A 6,595-nucleotide genomic window follows, 5' to 3' on the forward strand; every position below is an offset into this window, starting at 1 on the left:
GTTTTCAGGGCATAACCCCAAAATGAAGTAGGTAGTGAAGAATAACTCAACATTGATCTCATCATGTCGAGCAAAGTCTGATTTCTCCTTTCGACTACACCATTCTGCTGTGGTGTACCGGGTGCAGTCAATTGGGATACTACACTTTCTTCAATCAAGAAATCCCAGAACTCTTGGTCCAGGTATTCACCCCCTCGATCTGATCGAAGTGTCTTGATTGGTTTACCTAATTATTTTTCAACTTATGCTCTGAATTCTTTAAACTTGCCAAAAGTTTCAGATTTCCGTTGCATCAGGTAAACATAACCATATCTCGAATAGTCATCAATAAAAGTGACGTAATATTCGTAACCTCCTCTAACTTGGACGTTTAATGGTCCACATACATCTGAATGTATCAGCTGAAGGGGTTCTGTAGCTCTTACTCCTTTTGATGTAAAAGGCCTTTTGGTCATTTTACCTTCCAAACAAGATTCACAGACCGGAAGCTCGCCAACTGTTAGCTCATGTAAAGGACCATCCTTTACCAGTCTTTCAATTCTATTTAGGTTAATATGACCAAGTCTAAGATGCCACAGATATGTGTTATTTTCATGAGAAATCTTTTACTTTTTATTCTTAGGTTCGGCAACTCTGAACATTTCAGTATTAACCAGTGAGTTAGGTATTGGTTTTATATAATATAAACCATCATCCAGACGTCTAAAACAAATATTTAAACCATTTCGGGAAATATGAGCAAATTCATTATCAAAATAAACTTTAAATAATTGTAGTTCTTGATATATAAATTAATGTGATTAATTTATTCGTGCATAAATTAATATAATCTATAGAGTATCTCAAAAGTTTTGTGAAAATTTTTGTTATACTTGATCCGCCCTCCACCATGCTTCCGCATCCGAATTCGATTCGGTTACCAACAGTTTCCTCTGTGACTCTAGGATCTATGTCCTCGACCACACCTTGGTGTACCATTCTGGCTTCCTGTCTCCCCAGTTGATCGTATCTTCGAATGGCGTCCGTGTATGCAATCATGGATTCGTACTGATTGCTCTTCATCTCGCCTACGCCATTGGGGGTTGAGAACTTAACCTTTTGGTGATAAATGGAGGTTATCGCTCTTAGCGCCTGAAGGGTCAGCCTCCCAATTATGGCGTTATACTGTGAGCCCCCCTTTATCACCACAAAGTTTACCATCGTGGTTGCCTGCTTAGGCTTTTCTGTTGGCCCAAGGTTGAATATTCTCATGTTTTGATGATCACAAACACAATGTATTATGTCTCTAATGATTCTATTTTGAGTTGTGTATTTAGCGTAATTATTGTTATAAATCAACTCAAGAAGCATTTTGCGGAATACAATGCAAATACATTCAAGATTGACAAATGCAAATTGAAGAAGGAATTCAAGGCTTGAAGTGCTAAAATATCAAAGATCAAGAGCAAGCAAACACTGGACAAGTACTAATAGGTTTTTTTTTAATATCTCCTTAGTCTTGTATTTGATTTTGACTTCATACTGTCATGATTAATTCTTGTTTTGGCTCATGCACACACTCACATTATTCTTTAAAAATGAGACTAAACTTAGTGCATAATGACATTTGGCCTAAAAGTACAAATGTGTGAAGATTTGAGGCAAATTAAGTGTCATCCGGTCGACCTACGTCGTCCGGTGACAGAGAAGGCTAAATGCACCGGTCAACCGGTGATGCCTCAATCGGTCAACCGCTCCGGTCAACCGGTTCTGTTCAACAGACACTCCGTAAGAATGTTGAACAGTATGAATTCAAATTTGTATCAACCGGTCAACCGCTCCGGTCGACCGGTACTGGGTAAACGGGCAAAAATATGACCTTTGGTAAAAGAGTTTAAATAGAGAAAAACCATTTTTTCTCAATAGCGATCCGTGTGAAAAACAGAGAACGAGTTCAAAGTTTCAAAATCTAAAAGAGAGTTCTCCTTTGTGTCCACATAATCATCATCTTCTCAAAATCCCTAACTCTCTCACATACATTTGAGCCTAACTTGAGTTATATTGTGATAGTGTGAGTTCATCATCTCCTAGTGATTTCAAATTGTGTAAAACCTTTGTTAGGAGAGTGAAACTAAGTGCTTCATTACTCATAATCATTACTTTGGTATTGGGTTACTTGGTTGGTCGATCTCCGTGAAAAATCGACATTGTGTAAGAGGTTAGGCGAAGCCTCGGGTAGAAAGATTCGCCTTCTTGTAAGAGGAGTAATCGTGCCGGAAAGTCGATTGAATAGTGAAAGAGGTCGAGAGGCGGAATATCTCGGCGACAGTGGATGTAGGCAAATTCATTTGTCGAACCACTATAAATCTCGTTTGCATCTCTCTAACTCTATCTCTTTAATTTTCGCACTTCAAATTTAATTGCTGACATTGATTGTCTTAACTCATCGCGATAAATTTATTGAACTCTTTTTATCATATTAGATTGGTCTATTCCATGTAAATCAAGTGGTTGAGCTATTGTATTAACTTACATAATTTTCTGTACACCAAGTGTTTGTTAAAGGTTCTTTGTTCAATTAATTGTCTATATTTAGTTCAATCTTTGAAGAATCATATAAACTTTTGAAAAATACTCAAAACCCAATTCACCCCCCCCTCTCTTGGGTAGCCTTATTCGGGACAACAATTGGTATCAGAGCAGGGTTGCTCAAATTTCTTTAAAAAAAAAAAAAAGGAAAAGATTTTACAATCTTGAGCATGGCTACACAAAACTTTCAAAACATGGAAGGTCAATCCACACATAGACCTCCTCTTTTTAATGGGGTTGATTATAATTATTGGAAAGTAAGAATGAGAATTTATTTACAATCTATCGATTATGCCTTATGGCGAAATGTCGAAAATGGTCCATTTGTTCCCACAAAGAGAAATGAAGATAAATTAGTTCCTAAGGACCCTAGTGAATATGATGAAAGAAAATTATCCTTAAATGCTAAAACTATGAACATTTTGTATTGTGCTTTAGATAGAAATGAGTTTAATAGGATCACTTCATGTAAGTCTGCACAAGCCATATGGCATACTTTAGAAGTAATACATGAGGGTACAAACCAAGTAAAAGAAACTAAGATAAATCATCTCGTTCGTGCATACGAAATGTTCGAAATGAAAGATGATGAATCAATCACCTCTATGTACACACGATTCACCGATATAGTTAATGGTTTAAATTCTCTTGACAGACCGTTCAAGGAAAGTGAATTGGTGAACAAGATCGTGAGGTCATTGCCTAAGTCATGGAGTGTCAAGAGAACCACATTGGAGGAAATGAAACACCTATCAACTATCTCTCTTGATGATTTGATCGGATCTTTAATGACTCATGAACTTTCGCGAATGAAAGACAAGGAAGAAGATGATAAGAAGAAAAAGGGAATAGCATTGAAAGCTTCAATCCAAGAAGAAGTTAATGAACATGAGGAAGAAGACGAACTTGATCAATTAGACAAGGAAATGATCTCCCTATTCACCAAGAAATACAAGAGATTCTACAACAAGTATAACCAAGGCAAGAGCTCAAGAAGAAATGAAGAAAGGGGAGACAAAATTAAAAGAGATGAAATCATTTGCTATGATTGCAAGAAGCCCGGACACAAAAGGACGGAGTGTCCTCTCAAAAGGAGCAACAAGAAGAGCTCTAAAAGAGATGAACTCAAAAAGGTTCTCCAAGCAACCTGGGATGAATTAGAGCTCGGAGAATCCGATAGTGATGAGCAAGAAGAAATAGCAAATATGTGCTTCATGGCCTTTGATGATAATGAGGTAACCTCAAATTCTAAACTTCATATCGAGGAAAATAGTATTATACCTTTTTCAAATGAGGATATAGAACATGCATTTTCCGAATTACATGAAGAATATACTAAACTTGCTCATAGAAATGCATCTCATAGAAAAACTATAGAACTACTTAAGAAAGAAATCACATTGTTGACAAATGAGAAAAGTACGATATTATGTGAAAATGTCTCTTTAAAAGAAAAGGTTGATGATTTGACAAAGATCATTTTGAAGTTCACCAATGGAAAGAAAAACTTTGATCAAATGCTTGGTGGACAAAGATGCGTTTTCAACAAAGGAGGTCTTGGTTACAAGCCTCATGTAAAACAAAAATATTTTAAAAACTATTTTGTCAAAGCATCAACATCGGATTCAAAATATGTGTGCACTTATTGTAATCAAAATGGCCACACATCTTTCTCATGTGCCATTAAAAAGAACACATATTTTGAAACCAAACAAGTTTCAAGAACTAACCCTCAAGGACCCAAATTTATGTGGGTACCAAAAATCAAAACTTGATTTTGCCTTGTAGGAGCCAAGAGAGGAAAAGGTCAAGTGGTTTTTAGATAGCGGATGCTCAAAACACATGACGAGAGACCTTTCCTTACTTAAAAACTTCACAAGGAAAAACGGAGAACGTGTGACATTTGGCGACAACACAAAAGGAAAAATTCTTGGAGTTGGCGATGTCGGTAATAGTGCCTCTCCCTTAATTGAAAATGTATTTCTTGTTGATAATTTGAAACATAACTTACTTAGTATTAGCCAATTGTGCGATAAGGGATACCGAGTTGTTTTTAAATCATCAAAATGTTTGATTGAAAATGTTTGCAATAATGAAGTGGTGTTTATTGGTGATAGAAGTGAAAATGTTTATACAATAGATATTGAAAAGTTATCATATAAAAATCAATGCCTTTCCGTTTTAAATGATGATTCTTGGCTTTGGCATAGAAGACTTGGTCATGCTAGCATGCACCTACTTTCAAAACTTTCTAGAAAAGAAGTTGTTAGAGGATTACCAAACCTTCCTTTTCAAAAGGATAAAATTTGCGATGCATGTCAATTTGGAAAGCAAGTTCGAACCTCTTTCAAATCTATTTTAGAAATCTCTACAACAAGACCTTTGCAATTGCTTCACATGGATCTATTTGGTCCATCAAGAACAACAAGTCTTGGTGGAAAACATTATGCATTTGTCATTGTTGATGATTTTTCAAGATATACATGGGTAATCTTCTTAGCAACTAAAGATGAGGCATTGAAAACATTTTTATATTTTTGCAAAAGAGTTCAAAATGAGCAAGGTTATCTAATTACTACCATTAAAAGTGATCACGGTGGAGAATTTGATAATGATGCTTTTGAAACACTTTGTAATGAGAATGGGTATAAACATAATTTCTCGACACCAAGAACACCACAACAAAATGGTGTTGTTGAAAGGAAAAATAGAATTCTACAAGAAATGGCTAGGTCTATGTTAAATGAAAATGGATTACCAAAATACTTTTGGGCCGAGGCGGTTAACACTTCTTGTTACATTGTAAATAGAGTTCTTATTAGACCAAAAATGGATAAAACTCCATATGAGCTTTGGAAGGGTAGAAAACCCAACATTGGTTATTTTAGAGTCTTTGGTTGCAAATGTTTTATTTTAAACACCAAAGACAACTTGGGAAAATTTGATGCAAAATCCGATGTTGGAATTTTTCTTGGTTATTCTACTACTAGCAAAGCTTATAGAGTATTTAATAAAAGAACTTTAGTTGTAGAAGAATCCATGCATGTCGTATTTGATGAAACTAACACCTTTGTGGAGAAAAGTCTAGATGATGATGATTTAGGTTTGGAGCATAAAATGAGCAATATGGAGTTGAATGACAAAGAAGCAATGGATCCCAAGGAGAAAGAACCTCAAACCTACAACACACCACAACGTCAAGAGGATCAAGTTAATGATTCAAAACAAGATAGTACATCCAATCAACTACCGAAGGAATGGAGGTATAGTACCTCTCATCCTAAAGATAAAATCTTAGGTGACATCTCACAAGGAGTGGTTACTAGATCATCACTTAAAAATGTTTGGAATAATTTAGCTTTTCTTTCACAAATTGAACCAAAAAGTTTTAAAGATGCCGAAAATGATGAATTTTGGATTTTAGCGATGCAAGAAGAGCTAAATCAATTTGAAAGAAGTGATGTATGGGATTTAGTCCCTAGACCTAGTACTCAATCTGTGATTGGCACCAAGTGGGTCTTTAGAAATAAGAGAGATGAGCACGGAGTGATTGTGAGAAACAAGGCTAGACTAGTGGCCCAAGGTTTCAATCAAGAAGAAGGAATAGATTATGAAGAAACCTTTGCACCAGTTGCTAGATTAGAATCCATTAGAATGTTATTAGCCTTTGCATCCCACAAAGAGTTCACTCTTTATCAAATGGATGTTAAAAGTGCTTTTCTTAATGGATACATTGTAGAAGAAGTATATGTAGAACAACCACCCGGTTTTCAAGATCACAAGTGTCCGGATCATGTTTTTAAATTGAAAAAGGCTTTATATGGTTTAAAGCAAGCTCCTAGAGCTTGGTATGACAGACTTAGTAAATTTTTACTCCAAAATGGATTTTCAATTGGAAAAGTTGATACTACACTATTTACACAAACAAAGGGTGAGGATCTAATTATTGTACAAATTTATGTTGATGATATTATTTTTAGTTCTACTAATGTTATCCTTTGTGAAGAGTTTTCAAAGTGCATGCATA

This window comes from Morus notabilis, unplaced genomic scaffold, assembly GCF_000414095.1.
Source record: "Morus notabilis unplaced genomic scaffold, ASM41409v2 Scaffold745, whole genome shotgun sequence".
NCBI lineage: Eukaryota > Viridiplantae > Streptophyta > Magnoliopsida > Rosales > Moraceae > Morus > Morus notabilis.